We start from the raw sequence: 21,710 nt of genomic DNA on the forward strand, positions 1-21,710 counted from the left end.
TTGACTCTCTGTTTTCCATGTGTGACCCTTGGATGCATGACCCTAACCTCAACCCTTAAGGTTAGCCCTAACCCATGCTCCACTAGAGCTTGTTCCCATGCTCCCATGCTCACAAGCCTAATGTGGGTTAGCCTCCTATTATATGCACATATAATGTGCATATGACATACTTCCCCTCTCTCAAAACATTGCACTCTTGCAAATGAAAAGAAGGAAATCTACGTTGAACATTCTCAACTGACTCCCAAGTCGAATCCCCTATTTTCGTATCTTTTCACTTAATTTTAACCTCAAGGATTAGTCGACTATGAAGTTTCCTTTCCCTGAATTCAAGTACCTTTTTAGGTTCATGTTGTGGAACCTAGGATTTTCAACTTCAACAAGTTCTTGAGGAGTAACTGTGTTATCCTCACCTCTGAGTTTCTCTTTCAATCTACTAACATGAAAGACTGGATAAACTCTAACATGTGGAGGCAGTTCTAGTTCATACGCAACCGTGCCAATCCGATGTATAACTCGAAATGGACCACAATATCTAGGAGATAATTTCGAGCATTTTCTTGTTGATAAAGTCTGAGAGTCTTTAGGAACTTTTAAATAAAACAATTCTCCTCGTTTAAAAGACCGAGGTGAGCATCCTCTATCAGCATAAAACCGTGCCCTATCCTGAGCAGTCCTGATAGAATTCCGAGCTTTGGTCAGCATTTCCTGCATATCATGCAAGAAATCCCTTGATGCATCAAGCTCAATGTCCTTAAGATCGACATCAAAAAGTGCCTTGGGTTGATACCCATACATAAGCATGAACGGACTAAAACTAGTAGCGGTGTTTAGAACTGTTATAGGTAAATTCCATCATTGTAAGATACTTTTTCCAATTTGATGGTTTTCCAGAGACATATGCACGAAGCATATTCTCTACAATATGATTCACACGCTCTGTTTGCCCATCAAACACAAAGGATGATCAGAGGAACTCATACTCAAAGTTGTTTCCAATTTCTTGAAAACTTCATGCCAAAAATTAGCTGTGAACTTAGAGTCCATATCGCTCACAATATTAGAAGGTAGACCATATAGTCTAAATAGTTGCTCGACAAATTGGTAAGCCAATTCCGAAGCTTTAACTGTTGTCTTTGTGGGTAAAAATCTAGCCATCTTTTTCAATCTATCCATGACTACCCAAATGGCATCGTGACCCCTACTGGTACATGGAAGTCCCGTAATGAAATCCATGGAAATACTTTCCCACTTTCTAGACGGAATATCCAAAGGATGTAATAATCCAAAAGATTTAAGGCATTTAGCCTTGTTTATTTGACATTGATGACATCAAACCACAACCCTCAATAAAATCTTTCATTTTTGGCCAATAAAATGTCCTTCTAACTAAAGCCAAGGTACGTTGTATGCCAGGATGTCCTGTCGATGATGCGTCATGGCACTCAAATAGGATCCTTAACTTAATTTTCGGCACATCTAACACGCAAACCTTATCATTTCGGAATAAAAAACCATTCCGAATAAAAAATTGGTTGGCTTTTCCTTTCACCAAGTTTTGATCTACTTTAGAGTTGGACCCTGATTTTGCCAAATTCTAATATTTTCCAAAGAAAATATTTGTGCTGCATTTATCCCTGAGTGAATCATACAAGTTAGAAGTAATCACAGTGAAGCAAAGCTCATTAACTTCACCAATTCAACTCAACGCATCAGCAATGCGATTCAAGCTACCTTTCCTTTAATCATGAAATTAAAGTCCTGCATCAACTCATGCCATCTGGCTTTTCTACCATTTAAGTTTGGTTGATCACAAATATACTGTAAAGACTGATGATCTGTTAAGACCATACACTGAGACCCGTAAGATACTTTCTCCATGGCTTTAAAGCATCAATGATTGCATATAATTCTCTCTTAAATTGGGTACTCAATCTGTACATCATTGAGTTTCTTACTCTCGAAGGCCATAGGCTTCGCATCCTAGAACAAATCTACGCCTACTGCAAAATCACTAGCATCAGTCTCAACAATGTAAGGTCTGCTAGGATCTGGCAAGGCTAACACAGGAGCATCTTGAACTTTATTTTTCAAAATCTTAAAAGCTTCATGTAGCTTATCATTCCACACAATCAGAGAATTTGACTTCTTATTTTTACCTTTAAGAAGATTGGTAAAAGGTACAATCAACTTTGAATAATCCTTAATAGATTTTTGAAGAAATACTACAAAACCTAAGAAAGATCTTATCTGTTTGACCGTACAAGGAACTGGCCATTCCAAAACCTTTTGGATCCGATCCAAATCTATACTCAAGCCATCCCGAGAGATCTTATGACCTAACTATAACAATTCCTTTTTAAAGAAATCACACTTAGATAATTCACAATACAGTTTTTCCTTCTTGAGCCTTCCTAGAACCTCTTTAAGATGACTCTCATGCTCATCCAAAGTTTTGCTGTATATTAAAATATCATCTAAGAAAATTACCAGACATTTTCCTAATAGATCTCGAAATATATCATTCATCATCTGTTGGAAAGTTGCTGGTGGATTAGTGAGACCAAAGGGTAACACTAAAAATTTATAATGGCCATATCTTGTCCTAAAAGCAGTTTTAGGCACATCTTCCTTTGCTATATGGATATGATGATAACTGGTTCACAAGTAAATTTTTGTAAAATACTTATCTCCATGTAACCTATCAATAAGATCATGTGATCTAGCAATGGGTATCTATTTTTAATTGTAACCTTGTTAAGACGTTTGTAATCAATACACATCCTCTAGGTACCTTGATCCTTTTTCTTAACCAAGAGAACTGGTGCACCCCAAGGAGACTTACTTGGTCTAATTTGACCTATCCTCAAATATTCAGCTAGTTGTTTGGCTACCTCATCCTCCTCAGATTGGCTAAGCCGATACGGAGGAATACTAATAGGTTCCACCCTTGGTACTAGCTCTATTTTATGGTCCACCTCTCATTTAGTAGGTAATCCATGAGGCAACTCATCAGGAAATACATCCTGAAATTCACTTTTAATGGAACTTAATACTTTACTTTACAATGTTTACATCAAAATGAACACATAAAGACACTGGATCCATAACTAGCTGGAAAAGTTCATAGTTATAAATATCTTCCATTAATTCCAGCTCATTGATAATAGTTTCCTTGGGTATAACAATGTTTCCTTTAAGAGTTACATGGCTCCCATTGTGATGGAAAGACATCAAATGTTTAACCCAATCAATAGAAAAAATCTTTTTTTTTGCTATGAAACCATTCCATTCCCAAAATTATATCTACATGACCCAAGCTCATGACATGGAAAACAAGCCTATTTGAGTACAATTGGATGTCTAACGATAGTTTTGATACCTTCTTATCCGAAAATTTCACTTGTCCTCCAGCCATACTGACCTTGTACATGTGATCATTTTGCATGGTATCCAGCTTCATACTCTGTAGTACCACAAAATTGTTAATAAAATTGTGAGTACTATCAGGATCAAACAAAATATGAACCTGATGTCCTTTCACTGATCCATAAACACGAAGTGATTCCTTTGGACGATAAACGTCTTTGCTGAAAATATAATTTGAACATTGGGTTCTTGCAGGATGTGTAATATTGACTTCAGAGAATTTACCTTGAAGTTCTATAATGTGTACAAATTTCTTCGATATGAAAATTTTCGGTGATGCCTTTTGACCAGGTGCCAAAGTTGTTGTAACTCCATTCAAAGGACAAAATTTCTTTGTATGCCTTTCTCCTTGCATTTAAAGCATGTAAGATTTTTCTTACAAACTTTAGTTTTTTGTTGGCGTTGTCACCATTTTTTGGTTTTGGTGTGAAAACCAATTTTCTTTTCTGTCCACTGTTTGAATAAGTGAACGTGGATTTCTTTTCACTTGATGTTGGTTTTGATGAATTGGCGGCAATCATTGTCTTGTGAAAAACTTTAGCAGCTTGATTAGCATCCTCATCCGTTTTAACTTTGCACTTTTTCACCTAGTATTGATAATCACAAGATAAACCATTGATGAAAATACCACACAAGGTATGATCATCAAACTTGGCTTTGGTAGAGCCAATTGTCTAAACTTTTGCACATAGTTATCAAAAGACTGATTAGCCATGCTAATTTTAACTAGCTTCGTAATAACTTCGCATTCATCCTCAAGTTGGACAAACTTCTTCTTGAATGCATCTTCAAATCCTTGCCAAGTAGTGGGAATAGAATCTTGATCCTTCCATTAAGTCAAAGCTTTCCCCTTTAATAATCCCTATGCCATCTGCAGTTTCTGCGCATCAGTGAAAGGGTGAAAAGCAAAGTGTGTAGTCCACCTTTTAAGCTAGGCATTCACACATTCTTGTGTCTTCTCGTTCTTCTCCCCGCCCTACACCTTTGGTGCAAAAGATGGAGCAACTTTGTTGGTAGGAGTAGATGAGGTGGCTAGAAGAGCTTTTGCAGAGTTAAGATCTGCACCTTAAGTGATTCCATCTCATCATGGCACTCTGCTATTGTAGCCTCAAGACGCTGTATCACCTCCAAAAATTCGCTCTTTGCTACCACCTCCTCTTCTTCTTCATGGAATTTAAGATCTTCCCTTCCAGAATTGGGATGATCACTCGTGTCATCGACATTGTCATTGATCGAAAAGTCAATATGAGCCATGGTAGATGAGTTCTCTATGAATTTGGATTATACTTTTCTTTACCCTTATCTTGACCCCTCTTGACCAAAAGTTCTAGCAAATTAATTCACTAGAATCAACTGCACATAAGAAAAATGCTTCAATTAGCATTTGGTGGCTAGATATTGGTAAACAAAATCATGAAAATACTGTCTAGAATCAATCCAAACGGATAAATTATTAATACAAGGCATGCTCACATTAATAATATATGAATAACCCACATTTACCTAGTGTGAGTACATAAAAATATACTAGACACCAAGTAACCCTCGAAAATAAGAATTCTTGAGAAAAAAGAATTATCATGATTTTTTTTTAAATTTTTAGGACCTTAAAATATACTAATTTTGAATTCCACCAAAACCTATCTTATGGCACTCCAAATCTATATTTTTCTAGAAAACATTTAGCAAATAAATTTGCCAAAATACCATTGATATTTTAAAAATAATAATTTTTAGGATTTCTAAAAATAATTTCTAGTAGTGATATTGATATTGATATGGAACCCCATCTTTTCATTGAGCTTCCATTAGATATAGACATTGATGAAGCAACACATATGGATTTATTACAAGATGGGATAGATTCATGATCTTGACATTATTTTGCTTCTCAAAAGTTTTCAACTATCTTTTTTTTTTTCTGCTTGAAACATGGCTTCAAGGGTTCTAATGGATGGTTTTTTTAACAACTATACATAATTTTATGTGTGTATGTGACATATAGTTTTAAAATTCAGCATCCAATAACTCTCTGGAATTTCATGCAGCAAAAATAGTAATGTAATTTTGCTACTATTTTTGCTATTCACAGCAGCAAAATTATAGTATAGCAGGGAAAGTTTGCTACTATAAGCGCTGCCAGTAGCAGAACTTCGCTGCTATAAACATTGTGGAGTAGCAAAATTTCATTGTTATAAGAGTTGTGGAGAAGCGAATGGAATCCTCGACATCCTAAAAAAAAAACGTTGCTATGCCCCTAACGTGTTGTAGTGATGGGAATGTTGACATGTACGAGATCATCATCACCCAAGTGGCTACCATCCACAAGGATGTCATTGCCTTTTTTTTCCACACGAGGCCCATGCAGATCCATGTTGGTCTTTCTTCCAGCTCGCCGGACATGTTGTATGAGAGACTCCACCTACATTTGCATTGAGTACTAAATTACTACTATTGGAAACTAGTTTAGTACTAAACCAATTGTACTACCCTATATACAATTAATCACTACTACCTTAGTACTAAATCACTACTAGCATAATACTAAAGTAGTTGTAACAGAGAAGCAAATGGTACTAAAATAGTAAAATCAGTAATTAGCACTAACTAGTACTTGTATATAGTGCCAATTTAGTTGTAACACATCACCACTAGTACTAAAATAGTTAAATCAGCAAATAGTACTAAATATTACAATTATCCTGTAATGTTGATGTAGTAGACTGTGTTAGTACAATAAGCATAAGGCATAAGTTGATAGTACTAACATAGTACTATTAGGATGTCAAGATAATAATATTAGCATATAAACATGTATAGTACTATGAATCAGAGAGATGCCATGGTAACACCCAATAGTAGTACTTTACGGAGTACTTTGTTATTACTAACATAGTACTATTTAAGTACCAACATAAAATTAAGCTAGTACTAATATACTAGTACTAATATAGTATATGTAAGTACTAACATAGCACTATGTTAATACTAAAATAAGACTATGTTAGTACTAACATATGTTAGTACAAACATAGTACTAGGCACTCTCCTAGATTAACAACATATTACTAATCTAGGATTGTAATGATTACTAAAAGAATCACATGTGGTAAAGAAAATTTACCAATTTTTATGAATGGCATCACAACCACCCATGCATTTGATACTTATCGTGCAGGATGGTGAAATACATTACAGACACTCTTAAAAATGAAGTGTGTTGCACACAACATGTGATATGTGTGTAGCGATGGTGCAAACACCACATCAATGGTATCTTTACAAAAGCCAAGTCCATATAATAAACACACCTACATATGTATGGAATGGGTTAGTAGATACTATTGCAAGGACCTAGCCCTAAGATAAAACATAGATTTTATTAATGGAATGTTCATCTTACCATTTAATGTCTACCTTCATAATTGCGGAGATTGTTGGATGGTCTATTGGTTTGGGGTACATAACCCACAAACCCTTCTTTGTAAGCTCCTCAGTCAAATGTTTCATATTACTCCAAAAGCTTGTACTTGCCTCCAAGTGTTCTTTAATCGGACACAGTGCATTTTTACCAATTCTAACATTTTTCTTGCTGATTCTTGCTCTACTTCCAAGTTGGCCATATCCTTCATTAGCTCTTTGCTGAAGTGCCTGATTAGTGATGCTAGAGGCATGTAGAACATTGCCAATTTTGTTATGGACCCAATTGGCAGTGTACGTAATTTAGTCAACCTTTTTTTGGGCTTGTAGGGAAGACTCGAATTCTGACAAGAATCTGGCATTCTCCTCACCACATACTACTCTTCCAATCACAACACACTTTGCTCGTCCACAAGTAAGGCCTTGGGTGGCCAATATCTCAAAATGTATAACTTTTATAATGCCTTTATATAACACTTATTAATGTCCTCAATTGTAGGAGCATCTTTGTTAATAAAAAATGGGATTAATAGTGCTTTTTATTTGGAACTCTGGTTGTTACACTTCTTGCACCAGACGTTCAATCTCAGTTCTAGATCTTGTGTGTCCTCTGGCCTCGGAGGGATCACTCAATAAATATGTAAGCATAGCACAAGGGTTCAACAAAAGAGATTTTACAAAATCCCTTTTTACACTCTTTTTACATACAGAAGGGTACCATTTAAAGGGGATATTCACAGATTGAATATAAAAAGAGAATGTTTTATTCGTAAAAATTTTTTATAGATAAGGGATTTTTAAAATAGGTCTTGAATGCACGTGATACAGAGGGTTTACTTATAGTGAACCCCCCAAGCCTGGTGGCGGGCGGGCATGCTTGGATAGGGCAACCTTCAGTTCTTCTTGAACATCCACTGCCTGCTTGTTCCTACCTTTCTTCTTCCAAGGTTTTTTCTCTTCGGCATCCAACTCTTGACTGGGAATCTGATTTCTGAGGTGTCTTCTCCAGAATCCGACTCGGAAGTTTCTTCCTCCTTCTTCTTTCTTTTTTCCTTCTTTTATTCTTGGGGTATTTACTTGTCTGCTTCAACATCTCCTCATCTCTGGTTGCTCCCACCACCACTTTTTCAAAGGTGAGGGTTTCGAAATCATATAAGGCCACCACCGTCTCGAGTTTTTTCCTCAGTCCTCTCATGAACCACTGACTCAGTGTGGCTAGGGTAGGTTTGTTGGGCTGATCTAGGCACATGAGAAATGCTCAAAATTTTACCACATAATCCTCTATTGGCCTCTTCTTCTAAGTCAGCCTTTGTAGCTTCTCCATTACTTCTGTGATAGTCTTGTGTCTTGTGAAATTTTTCAAGAAAGCTTTCTTTAATTCTTCAAACTTTTGGAAGTGCTCCTCTCACCATATTATGTATACTAGCAAGTGGCCTTGCCACCTAGAGTTGTCGCAAATTACCTTGTCTTTTGCAACAATAAAGCTCGTGTGGCCAATAATGTGGTCTCAAAGGCGAAGATGTGAGCATCTGGATCCTCCTCACTCTTGCCCTTGAACTTTGGGTATTTGAGAGACATCCTTCCTATAGCTACCAGTGCTTCTTCTTCTTGATCTTCTTGCCTCTTGTTTTGAAGCTCCTATTGCTCCTCCTCTTCCTCTTGATTTCTCAGGGGTTCATGCCATTTTGCCATTCTTATTACTAGCGTAGAATCCCTTTTGAAAGTCTTCTTGGATGATGCAGTTATCCTTCACTTCCTGTAGCTTTGAACTACCTGGGTGATACCGCATTACTCTATCTGAGCTTTCTTCATTTTCCATGCATTGTCCATTGCACTCCTATGACTCCTTCGTGAACATACCCAACACAAGGACATGCGTACTTCCTCTCTTGATCTATCCTAACTAGCTTTCCTATTCAGTCTTGATATGCAGGACCAACCTTAGAACTAGCATCTACCTTCTTACTCCCCTTCCTGACATACCATTCCCCAGCAAGATTGCCAAAAGTGTTGGAGCCTGTCAAGACCCAGCATTTACGTGGTTTTAGACAACCTAGTTGACTCTTGCATGGTGACTAATGCAATTGTGCCCAATGTGATAAGCCAACGATGGCACGTTGTTGCGCCACCTATCTACCTAAGCCTAGGGAGTTAGTCAAGACTGCAAGCAGGTTAGTTCCTAGGTCTGTCATGATTCTAGACAGGAGTTCACATCCAGAGACAAGAATGCACTCACAACAAAGAATGGATGCAGAATCCCGGGGAGTCCACCTTACAAACCTGTAGGTGTAGCACGTGCGTTCAACAGGAGGGGATCCAATTTCAAATTGACCTACAGTTTTAAAAAGAAAGGAGGGGGCTTATTATTCCACCGGGAGAAACTAAAATAAGGGATGTTTTTATTCAAAATACTTCAGAATTAGCTATTGTTGTAGTGGTAACGTTACTTTTTATTTAGTTATAGGTGGAGCGTTCAAATCCTCCCTTTTCACACTCCTTAGATCGTCACGCTCCTTAATTTTTTGTTTCAAAGCTAGGAGAAAAAGCCCGCGCATCTCTCTCTCTCTCTCTCTCTCTTGCTCTTGTGCAGACGATTGCAGCTCTTTTCTATTTCCTATGTAGATGATTGGAGCTCCCAAAGGAGGGCATAAGCGTCACAAGCAAGCTAGGAAAAGGTTCCTTCTTTGTCAAATGCAAATTCTCACACAGGGTAAGATACATCTCCTTTGTTTTATTTTATTTTCTCCTCCCCTCATACCCACTCACAACAGTGCTTTAATTTCTCTCTCTCTCTCTCTCTCTCTCACACACACACACACAGCCAAACAAAAGGATTCTTCTTTCTCATGTTTTGTTCTCTCTCAGCATAAACATACCCATTTTCTATGTCTCACACACAAATCTTTTCTTTCCCATGTCTAGCGTGTGTGTGTGTGTGTGTATGAGAGAGAGAGAGAGAGAGAGAGAGAGAGAGAGAGAGAGAGAGAGAGAGAGAGAGAGAGAGAGAGAGAGAGAGAGAGAGAGAGAGATACAAGGTAGAGAGGGAGTCCCAAACATATGTTAATGATCGATAGAGAGAGAGAGTGTGTATATGAATACACCGCAGAGAGGTTATGCAATATGCATATGAGATGTGTATATGTGCATGTATGTTGGTGTGTGTCTCCGTGAGAGAGAGAGAGAGAGAGAGAGAGAGAGAGAGAGAGAGAGAGAGAGAGAGAGAGAGAGAGAGAGAGAGAGAGAGAGAGAGAGAGAGAGAGTTGTGCAGTGAGCATACGAGCTATGTACAAGTGTTTATGTTTGTGTGTATATGTGTGTGTGTGTATATGAGCATACGAGCTATGTACAAGTGTTTATGTTTGTGTGTATGTGCGTGTGTGTATGTGTATGTGAGAGAGACAAAATTGTGCATGTGCACCACGTACATACGCATGAGTTTGTGTTTGTGTATAAGAGAGAGGGTGTGTGTAACAGAGAGGCCGTATTCGAAAAGAAGACACCAAGTTTTAGTGTTTTGATGTGAGAGAGAGAGAGGGGCAAAGATAGGGAGGCATCTGTGTGAGTGGTATGAAAGATGAGAGATACAGTGTGCATGTTTGTTGATCAATTAGTGATTACTTTCATTTCTCTACAGGTAAAAAAAGTTTCCAACGGGATCCCATCTATGTTGGCAAGTCACTAAATCAATGACTATGCAGCCTCTTCCTTGTCCTTTCTTTTACTTTGCATTTCTCATTGATTTACCAAGTACATAAGCTCATTAATTTATGTATGTATTGATATTTATTCTCGTAGCTTGATTCTCTTATTGCGCAGGCTGATTAATGCTTTTTATTTACAAGCTTTGGAACTACAAGCTGAGATAACTTTCTTATTTCAAGTTTCACGACTAGTCGCTAAGAAGGTGAGTGTGCTTTGGAGTTCTTTATGATGTTTATGGTTTCTTTCATATGATTAAGAGAAAAGAATTTTCACATTGCTTAAGCATCCATATTATTGAGCCTTTGATTGAATAATTTACTTTTGCACATTTACTTTTCTATTTGTATGCATGTTTTGTTATGTACATTCGTGTAATATTTTTTCTTGTATGCTTATTTTGAATAGAGAGCTCATAGAGAGTTGATCATTGATGGCATCTAAGGCTCGTATCAAGGTGCTCGATCATGGGAGTAGTGAGAAGAAGCTGTTGGGTTATGTTAGAGTGATGGGAGATTGCACTTATAGTGCTATACGCAAAGAGATCATGCAAGATGGCATTATAAGTGAAGCATTCGAGTTTGTTCTTGAAGATGAAGAAGATGATGAAGTTTGCATATTGAATGCATTACAAGAAGAGCGTTGGCAAGTTGAGAACAATAAAAGTGTTGGCATAAAAAGGATATCAGCTGCGGTCGATGGTGGTGGGCCCTCGAAGCGTGTTTGTAGAAGCTCGAATGTTGCAATAGAAGCTAGTGATATGGATGCAAGGGGAGAGGGTGATGAAACGAGGGAAGAGGGTGATAAAAGGATATATAATCTTGAAGGTGGGAAAGTCAACATGCTCAAGAGTGTTTTCGTATCAAAAGTAGCTCTCGATCTTTGGGAGCTCCAATGTGAGAAGACTCGCAAGAAGTTGAGTGAGAGAAAGCCACCAAGAGATGATAAGTTTCAACTTATCACGGAAGATGTCAATGACCATCCTTTGATTCGAGTGTGGTGCAACGAATGTGGAAGTGCTTATGGATCGGGAGTGATTGGTGGCAAGCAATCAGCATACTCATGCTTGTCAAACTTCATGAGATTTCACATTCTAGATGGTCAAGCACATCAAAAACGATACCTATCCAACCGAGGGTTGAAGTTTGATGCATTTCCTACTCATGGTACTCGTGGAAGTAGTACAAAAGGCAACGAGGATGATTATGATCATGCAGTGACGATCTTGGCGGCTATCGAGGAGATGACTAAGTTCAATAGCACTCATGAACGTAAGCATCAACTTCTTGCTTCGTGCTTTACAATTAAACCATTCTCTCCTTTTATGACAGATTCATGCAAGACAGAATTTTCAGCCCCTTGTTTTGGTTCTTATTTTAAGGGCTTTTGCCTATGCATATCAGATTTAATTTCAGCTAATTTTTTACGCTCTTTTTGTCCTTGTGTAGGGGCTGATTTTCAGCTGATTGAAGCAACCTTGCATGATTACAACGATAAAAATGTTGTCAGAGTGGTGTGTAAGTATGATGGAAAGTGGTTGCACCTATGCCCTCAAGGTTCAGATTTGCATACCATCCTAACAGAACATATCAACGCAAAATCTCACATCAATGCATGGAGCAAGACCACACCAAATCAAGCATCTCCCCTCTTGACAGGAGCTAGTGGGCGGCCTAAAAAGCATTTTGAAAAGGATCCACGTCAACAAACTTTGGGTGCATTCCTCACATCAACCATGCGTACGGAGGCTTCCGTCCCCACAGGTGATTCAAGCTTGCCTTCATCAAGTCTAAATCTGTTGTGCTGGGGCTTATGGCAATGTACACTTGATGTTAATGGTAGTTCGGTTTATATAAAACCTCATCTACAAGACCTAAAGATGGGAAAAGAGTGGTTTTGTGAGCCGCATACAAAAGCTACTTTGTATGATGGAAAAAAAGAATACACGATAGATGGGTGCTTTAGGCATGTGTGTTGTCTTCGTATCGTGAGAATTGGAATGCCCTTTGAAAGTTTCACATGCGAGTATTGCAAGAAAATTCCAACTTACAATGATTTTCGCATGAGGGTGTATCGAGAGAGTATTGCAATTGAGAAGAGGGGAGAGAGACAAACAGGTCAAGGAAGGCGATTGGATTTCCTTTCCGGTGAGGAGCTAAAAAGTGTCGCAGTTGAGACAAAGAAAAACATGCGAGAGGTAGGGAGAAAGGTATGGTGGTTGAAGGCAAAGATTGTGGTGCTTTCAGTGAGAATCAGGTCCTTAAAAGAAGCAAACTATGAAGCTATTAATAGGAGGGATGTGCGGTGTTTTTGCAATAACATTATTGAGGCTCACAAGCAAGGAAAGTTTGGAGGCAAGCCAGCTATATGGGATTTTCTTCAAGACATTGCAAATAATGCATTAAGATCCAAAAAGGGGCAAAGATTTACAGAATCCACAAAGATCATTTTTGAGGTTGCAAAGCTATGGGGCGGGCTGCGCTTACATGATTTCCTGAGTGTAAACATTGGAGGGCCATCCATGTCAACCACAAGGAGGCATGGAAGAAAGGCAACTCAATTTCAATTGGGGGAGCATGAGTATATTGTTGATGCGATCGGTAAAATATACAAAGATGCGAAGTTCAAACATGGAATAGCATCACGGGTGCCATTCATTATTGCTGAAGATGAAACGACCATCAAGCGCCGCATCAGGTAAAAGCTGGGTTGATTTTCTCTCTCTTTGTTTTAGTGTCAAATCTGAAATTTATTTATGTTGAAATAAAGACATTAAAATGGAGCTTCATGGGTATGTAGGTGGAATGCAAAGGATGACACTTTGATTGGGTTTTGTGGAAGAAAGGGAGAGGATCATGAATGCTCCTCAAATGATGCTATCATTGTTGGCGATGGAGCTCAAGGATATGATACCATAGTGGATGCCTTCCAAAACCACGTGGTGGGGCACTATGCAAGACTCCTCATTGTCAACCCTCTTCAAGAGAGTCTTCCGTGGTTGGCTATAGTTGTGCATTGCACTTGTAACCGCTTTGATAGTGATTTCATCAGAACTCAATGGACTCTTGAAACTACTCCCAGATGCTTTTGTATCAAGTACTAAAAATTCATCCACTTCATCTGGATCTACAAAATCTAAGGCAACTTGACATCCATCAACTATTAATCCAAGACAATAGTCTTCTCTTAAATTTAAAAGTTTTTGGATATCTGTAAATAGTATAAAATCCTTGTCCTCCTTAAGTGGGAAGAATGGAAGGCATGAAAGAGTGATATCCTTCTCTAAAACCTATATAGGAACATCCTTTTCTTCTCAAAATTAAACTTGCTTTGAAATCTACAACATCAAAATCTTTACTCAATATTTCTTCTTGTTCCTTATCTACAATCATTTCTACATCATTCATATCTTCTTGATTTTCAATATCACCTAGAAATGCCACAAATTGCACAACAGAAGCGTCAGGACTCCTATTTCCCGAATCTTATATACTTGCTTGTGCATGCAGATAGAAAAGGAAGGCTACATGATGCTACAGGAGCCTGCACTTTCTATTATGTAGGCTGCATGGATTCATAGTGACCTTCAAATGCTCTAGAAGTACATCATATTTCTTCTGCAATATGGCCTTTTCCAAAGGTGCATTTGCCAAAATACTAAGATGATAAAATTTTCCACCATCAATATCTAGAGCAGCATCAGTGTTAACTCAAGGAAAGCTTCCAGTTCTTATTCATAGTACACATTGAAATTATCAATGAATGAACATAAGTCAAAACTACCATTGAAGGATTTCCTATAAGATATAAACAAGTCATGTGCACTTGTTACTAGTCAAAGAGCTTCTTTGAAGGGATTTCCTCTACCACATGAATGCCTTCATCACTTGAACCCATTTAAAAATGAATTAAAACAACAATAATAGCTAAATATTTAAAACATATCTGGTTTTCAAGGTCTAAAAGAACGGTGAGATTTCGTACATCCACTGTAGTCGAAACCCTATGTACGTGCCGTCTTTCCATGTGAAGATACTATCACACAAGAAGATGCTGAAGGAGCCTTGCAAGTGATATGAAGGAATGCAAAAGCCTTCCAAGTGATATAAAGGAACCCAAAAGCCCTTTGGAAGTACGAAGCAATCAGAACACTCTGTTCTCCTTGCACTTTTTGTATTCGCACCGTGTTTTTATTGGTAGAGAAACTAGGGAAACAATGGCTACTAGGGAAATTGGGAGTGGGAGAACAAGGGTAACTAGTCCAATTAGGAAAATTAGGAGTCGGAGAACAAGGATAAATGGGGAAACTAGGGGAATTGGGAGTTGGAGCGATTCGAGTGAATTTACAAAGAACAGAAAAAAATACCCCGAAATATTTATAAAGCTGTGAGGTCCGTACAATCCACACGTGTGAGCCACATAGTATACCTCCACATGTGCCGCACATGTGAGGCGCATGTGTGGCTACACAAAAATCGTGACACATGTGGCTCGCCCGTGTGGCCAATAGTATATCGCCACCATGTGTTAGTGTGGCGCACGAGTGGCCTGCCAGTATAACACCACATGTCAGTACAACCACGTGGCTGTATGGAGTACACGTGGCTCGTATAGCCATGTCATCGACCGAGAGCCTATAAATGAATGAGTGAATTTTTATTATTATTTTTTTCCCCGCATGGAAAGATAATGTGAGTCCTACTTTGCCCCCCTTGCCTTGATTTTCTTTGAATTACTTTGCCTTGCCTTTCTTTGGAAAGACAATGCGGGTACACGCAACTGTCATGTTTAGATTGTCCTTTGTGCACCATCATTACATTTGGTAAGAGCACTCTATTCTATCAATGTCAACAAGTTATTCGCATAAATATAAAGACTTTTATCCACATCAGTATAAATATGTAACCAATCATTGAAAATGTGAAAAATGGATCAAATCTGACTAGATGGAATAATCAGTCGAGAGTGTATTATCCTTTTGCACTTCGTCTTTCCAACATATCAGAATTGCTGCATTTTCCACTTTTTCAATGATGGATTTCTTATTTATTGGTATATACTATTTCTTGTTCTTGCTTTGTAATTGGAATGTGAAAAAATGGATCAAATCTGACTAGATGGAAAGACGAAGCGCAACAGAAAAATCGATCGAGAGTGGATTGTCCTTATGCGCTCCATCTTTCATCATGTTAGAATTTATCCATTTTTTCACTTTTTCAATGATGGATTCCTTATTTATTGGTATATATTCTTTCTTGTTCTTGCTTTGTAATTGGAATGTGAAAAATGCATCAAATGCAACTAGATGAAAGACGGCACGGTTGAGAACAATCGGTCGAGAGTGGATTGTCCTTCTGCGCTCCATCTTTCCATCATGTTAGAATTTCTCCATTTTCAATTTTCTCAATGATGGATTCCTTATTTATTGGTATATATTCTTTCTTGTTCTTACTTTGTAATTGGAATGTGAAAAATGCATCAAATGTAACTAGATGGAAAGATGAGGTGGTTGAGAACAATCGATCGAGAGTGGATTGTCCTTCTACGCTCCATCTTTCCATCATGTTAGAATTTCTCCATTTTTAACTTTTTCAATAATGGATTCCTTATTTATTGGTATATATTTTTTCTTGTTCTTTCTTTTTAATTGGAATGTAAGAAATGGATCAAATCTTACTAGATGGAAAGACAACGTGGTTGAGAAAAGTCGGTCAAGAGTGGATTGTCTTTCTATGCTCTGCCTTTCCATATCATGATCAGGTCAAAATTTCTCCATTTGCCACTTTTCCAATGATGGATTCCTTATCTATTGGTATATATTCTTTCTTATTCTTGATTTGTAATTGGAATGTGAAAAATGGAACAAATATAACTAGATGGAAAGACGGTGCACTTGAGAATAATCGGTCAAGAGTGGATTGTCCTTTTGTGCTCCATCTTTGCTCCATTTTTCACTTTTTCAATGATGGATCCCTTATTTATTGGTACATATTCTTTCTTATGCTTGATTTTTGATTGGAATGTAAAAAATGGATCAAATCTGACTGGATGCAAAGACGGCGCGATTGAGAACAATCGATCGAGAGTGGATTGTCCTTCTATGCTTCGTCTTTCAATCAAGTCAGAATTGCTCCATTTTTCACTTTTTGAATGATGGATTCCTTATTTATTGGTATATATTCTTTCTTGTTCTTGCTTTGTAATTGGAATGTGAAAAATGGATCAAATCTGACTAGATGGAAAGACGACGCGGTTGAGAGCAATCGGTTGAGAGTGGATTGTCCTTCTACGCTCCGTTTTTCCATCAGGTTAGAATTACTCCATTTTTCACTTTTTGAATGATGGATTCCTTATTTATTGGTATATATTATTTCTTTTTCTTGCTTTGTAATTGAATGTGAAAATAGATTCAATCTGACTAGATGGAAAGATTGCGCAGTTAAGAACAATCAGTCGAGAGTGGATTGTCCTCTGCGCTCCGTCTTTCAATCAGGTCAAAATTGCTCCATTTTCCACTTTTTGAATTATGGATTCCTTATTTATTAGTATATATTATTTCTTGTTCTGACTTTGTAATTGGAAGATAGGGTCTTGTTCTTTCTTTTTAATTGGAAGATAGGATCTTTTTGAAATGTGATATGTTTTCTTTATTTCTTGATTGACAGACCATAGATTGCTAGAAAAAAGAAAACAGCAAGAATGGTTGGCCCAAGTCAAGGTTTGGAAGAGAAAGCAATAAATCAAAGTAAAATAGCAAGGCAAAAGTTGAAGAAAAGGATAAACCAACATGTGAAAGCCCTCAGAGAGATAAGGAGGGCCCAAAATCATATTGAGCTTCTCATAACCTTACATTCATGAGAGTTGTAAGACAGATTTGTGATGATTTGAAGCTTGAGATGAGATGGGTTGGAAATGCAATATGTGCCCTTCAAGAGGCTACTAAAGATTTTGTTATAGATTTTTTTATTGAGAGTTACATATGTTCTGCCCATGCTCAGAGGGTCACTCTTATGGACAAGGATATGCAAACCTGTAAGCTTGAAAGATATAGATTTGAAAAGCTATTGCGTCTTATACCATTGAGTGACTCTAGGGCATTTAACATCTTAAATGTGCCTCCAACTAGAAAACCCAAGGATGCACGAATTAAGATTGAAGACGTTACGCATGAAAGGGATACTAGAACTGTAGATCAAGCAAAGGACGAAAAGAGCAAAGAAAAGATTTCTTCTAAGGAAAAAAGAATAATTGAGGAAGAAAGAATAATGGAGGATGAGTTGATGGACCTTGATGAAAAATATCTTCAATATTTAAAGAAGACACTTGGACACATTGTTGTTCAGGTGAAAATTTTGTTGATGGTTCAGAGTATCTTTTTCTATTGTGTAGGAGCAATTGGAGTGTATTTATAATCAATCTCAAGAAAAGAAAGACCTGTTTCTTAAATTCCATGCTTGGTATGCATGGAGAAGAAAAATTGTAAGTCCTTAATTTAATTGTTCATATCTTATTGTATTCATTCATATTGTATTAAATTGAATAATATATGTGATTTGTTATTTTTCAGGGCATCTAAGAGTATAATAAGCACATTAGAAACCATTCATCCTCCACTCCTTGACAATAAAACTCCACATCAATTTTTCATTTTACCTATATGCTAGAGTATCAATGACAACTTTAAAGTTTCTAATAGAGATTTTGTTGAGAGTTTTAACAATAACTATCATTGCTATAGGTTCCATTACAAACTGATGGAAGATCATGTGGATGGAGAGTGGTCACAAATACATGGAGATACATGCAATCAAAATTTCCAATAGACACATCAAAAAGAGTAGCTATAAGTATTTTCAACAGACATCAAAGAAAGTAATAAAAACTTATAAATTTATGTTAAACTTTTATATCATACTAATGTTTACTAAGCATTATATCATAATTCTTTGTAGTTTACAACTTCATGTACCCGCAGGTCCAAATTCACCACCACCATCAATCCCACCTAAACCTACAAAGAATCCATTGAGAAAGGAAGGTCTTCCCATAGTGTCTCCGTTGAAATTCGGTCAAAGAAAATGAAAAACACGAAGAATAAGGAAAAGGCTTCTTGAAAACAAAAACAATCAAAGAAAACTAAGTCCAAGCAGTCGCTCAGGCAGTCGGAGTCCTAGCAAACCAAGGAATTGCAAGATGCCAAAGCTTCTATGGACATCGACTAGCCAAAGAAAGAGTAGAAAGTTATTATGCTTTGTAACCAAACAATTTTTATAGATACCATTGTAATAAATATATATATGAAATCCATATTGAGTTCAATTTCTTGTTTAACATTGGTCATCTTGTCTTAATAATGTTGAATGTATATTTTACAAAATATTGATAGATGGGTGCCAAATTAAATTGTATTAAGAAAACTTCAAGATTACAAGTGAGAGACATTTCATGCAAATAAAAGTATTCTTGGACATTCTTTCCACCGTAATACCATCTACCTTAAATTTGAAGTCAAGATGGTATGTCATCTAATAGAAATTCCAAGGATGTGCACACATCCCTCAATGTCCATTTTGCATTTATAGGGAAAACTCTATTGTCATCATCACTCAAGTTGATCATTAGGTAATACTACACAAATGTTTCCTCTGAATCTAATGGCATCCAAGTCCCTTTACTCTTTTTCCATTGTCTGTACTCTAAGATGACGTACAAGGTTTGTCGAGAGATATTGTATGCCATCACCATAGATTCAATGCAAGCATTACATTTTATAATATCACCCCTATGGATGACTTCATTCACTTTCCATTCTAGTCCGATTGCATTATCCAAGACAGGCTCATATATATGTGTAGACAGTCATATTACTTTTGTCCTCTTCATATTTTCTTCTCGAAAACATGCCACAAATACATGGAGAGGTATACACCATGATAGCCTAATCCTCTTAGAAATCCTTCCTGCTTTCATAGACTTCTGAATATCCGAGACAATCTTGGATTTAAATGCTAATAGAGTACCTTTGTCTGGAAATCCCCAATCTAGCCTGGCATAGCCAAACTCTCCAGTCTTCCATCAGCTTTTGGTCTTGTAGGGACAATATACTTAGCGTTGTATAAAAATATATATTTATTAATGAAAAAAGTAGATGGTTGATCGGAAAATAATACTTTCCCAAGATTAGCATGCATGGCCTTGAAAGTACCAGAATGACTCCACAAATTACCACTCAATGCTTGTTGATGGATAAACATCTATCACATATACAACACATGTAAATAAACCATAGAATCATAAAGAACGTAAATAAAATTGTAAAAAATATCTTACAATGATATTGCAATGTAGATGCTGGAGTAGAAGGATGCATGTGCATGTCTATTGTCGTGTACATGCTGCACTTTTACCTTCCACCCATCTTTTTCTATCTTGAATTCCAAGAGACATCCCTTCCAATGGTATTGTACTAAGCCTCTTCTTTACTTTTTTATCCTATCAGGACCTTTGCACGATGATCGCATAGTCTCCAAATTGTTTAATTTAAAGTTTATACCTTTCCACACACCCTGATCATCTTTAACATTATGAAGAATGCATGATGAAATGGCATTAGGAGTGTGTCGCGAGCTAGACTATTGTCTCAACATTGTTAAATGATGAAGAGGAGATGATGATGCAAAAAGATGACTAGAAGGAGGTGCAATCATTGTAGATTAGGGAAATTCAAATGCATTTACTCATTTTGGGGGGGAACCTAAATTTCAATTTTTTTTTGAAGTACTAACATTTGGTATGTGGGGACAGGCCCTGCAAGTTGGAACCCACTAAAGTGCCATTGAAATAGCCACGTTGTATCACATTAAAGTGGTGATAACCCAATAAAATACCCAAAACTAGTGAAGTTAGTAAAAAGTGGATATGACACCCAATGTCATATTTGTGGTTGAGTGTCGCATTTCTGTTAGCCTAAAGCTTTATCCAAATCCGATACAAGTGATTAAAATACGGCCCTCTTTAAACTTTTTTGGCCCTAATGCCTCGTCATATAAAAGAGGACCATTTCAAGCAATGAAATATGAAGCAAGCTCTCAAGCCTCTTTATAAGTACAAGTCTCAATCTTGTAACCTAATTGTGCTTAGGTCTTAAGCTTAGCTAGCATAATCTTTTCATCATCATAATGTTATTAATTAGATTGTACTCACTGTAAGATTAGTGTTTCTTAATCATAATAATTAGGATTAAGCACACCATAGCCATGCATGGTGCGGGCTCATCTTTTTTGACACCCTCCACCATGCATCTTGTTGCATTGTTTGAAGAGCATGCTTGAGACTTTATGTGTATTCAATGATTCTAGACATCATGGTTAGAGATATCCCCATCCCTCCACCATGCATCCTGCTGCATTGTTGAAGAGCATGCTCAAGACTCTACATGCCCTCGAACGATGTGGAGTCTTTGACATCATGGTTAGAGACCCAACAGGGTGGACATGTGCATTGTGTCTTCTCACATTAAGAGGTTTCGAGACTTCCACGTAGCTATTCAAAGACATGAAACTAGCTATTCATTCATGAGGATGGGTGAGTGGTGACTACATGGCAGCTTAAGGCAGCTTGATGTACTCATGCAGTTATGGTGATCCACATTCTTCGGTAGTATTTGGCGTACTATGCTACCATGCCCCATTATCATGAGATTCTAATATAATTTTCACATTAGCTCTATGCTGAGTTCATTTTAGCCTTGGAGGTGGACTATCATAATCGGTGACCGAGTTCTAGGGCCATGATGTAGGCCATCTTTAGGACCAAGATAGGAAACCCAAGGAGGAGTAGACTAGGCATCTCCCCCTTGCACTTTGGACACCATGTGGGCAAGAGAAGCTTCCTTTTACCAAAACGCCTGAGATTGGTGTAGAGATGGGTCATTAGATATGTGATGCTATTGAGACCATTTGGGTATTGATGTGTGTGAACACACTAGGATCAGCTGGGGCATGTTTTTCCTCTTTAGGAGGTTTTTCCCCTATGCTAGTATACACCCATCTTGGAGTATACTTATCAACTTTGTACAACACAAATTCATTATCTATCTATCATTGTGTGATCCCTTAAGCCTCTTTGTTGTGTGTGTATATGTGTGCATTTGTGCAACCATG

The sequence above is a fragment of the Cibotium barometz genome, chromosome 15, assembly GCF_041138505.1.
Source record: "Cibotium barometz isolate CiBa-2024 chromosome 15, ASM4113850v1, whole genome shotgun sequence".
In the NCBI taxonomy this organism is placed as follows: Eukaryota; Viridiplantae; Streptophyta; class Polypodiopsida; order Cyatheales; family Cibotiaceae; genus Cibotium; species Cibotium barometz.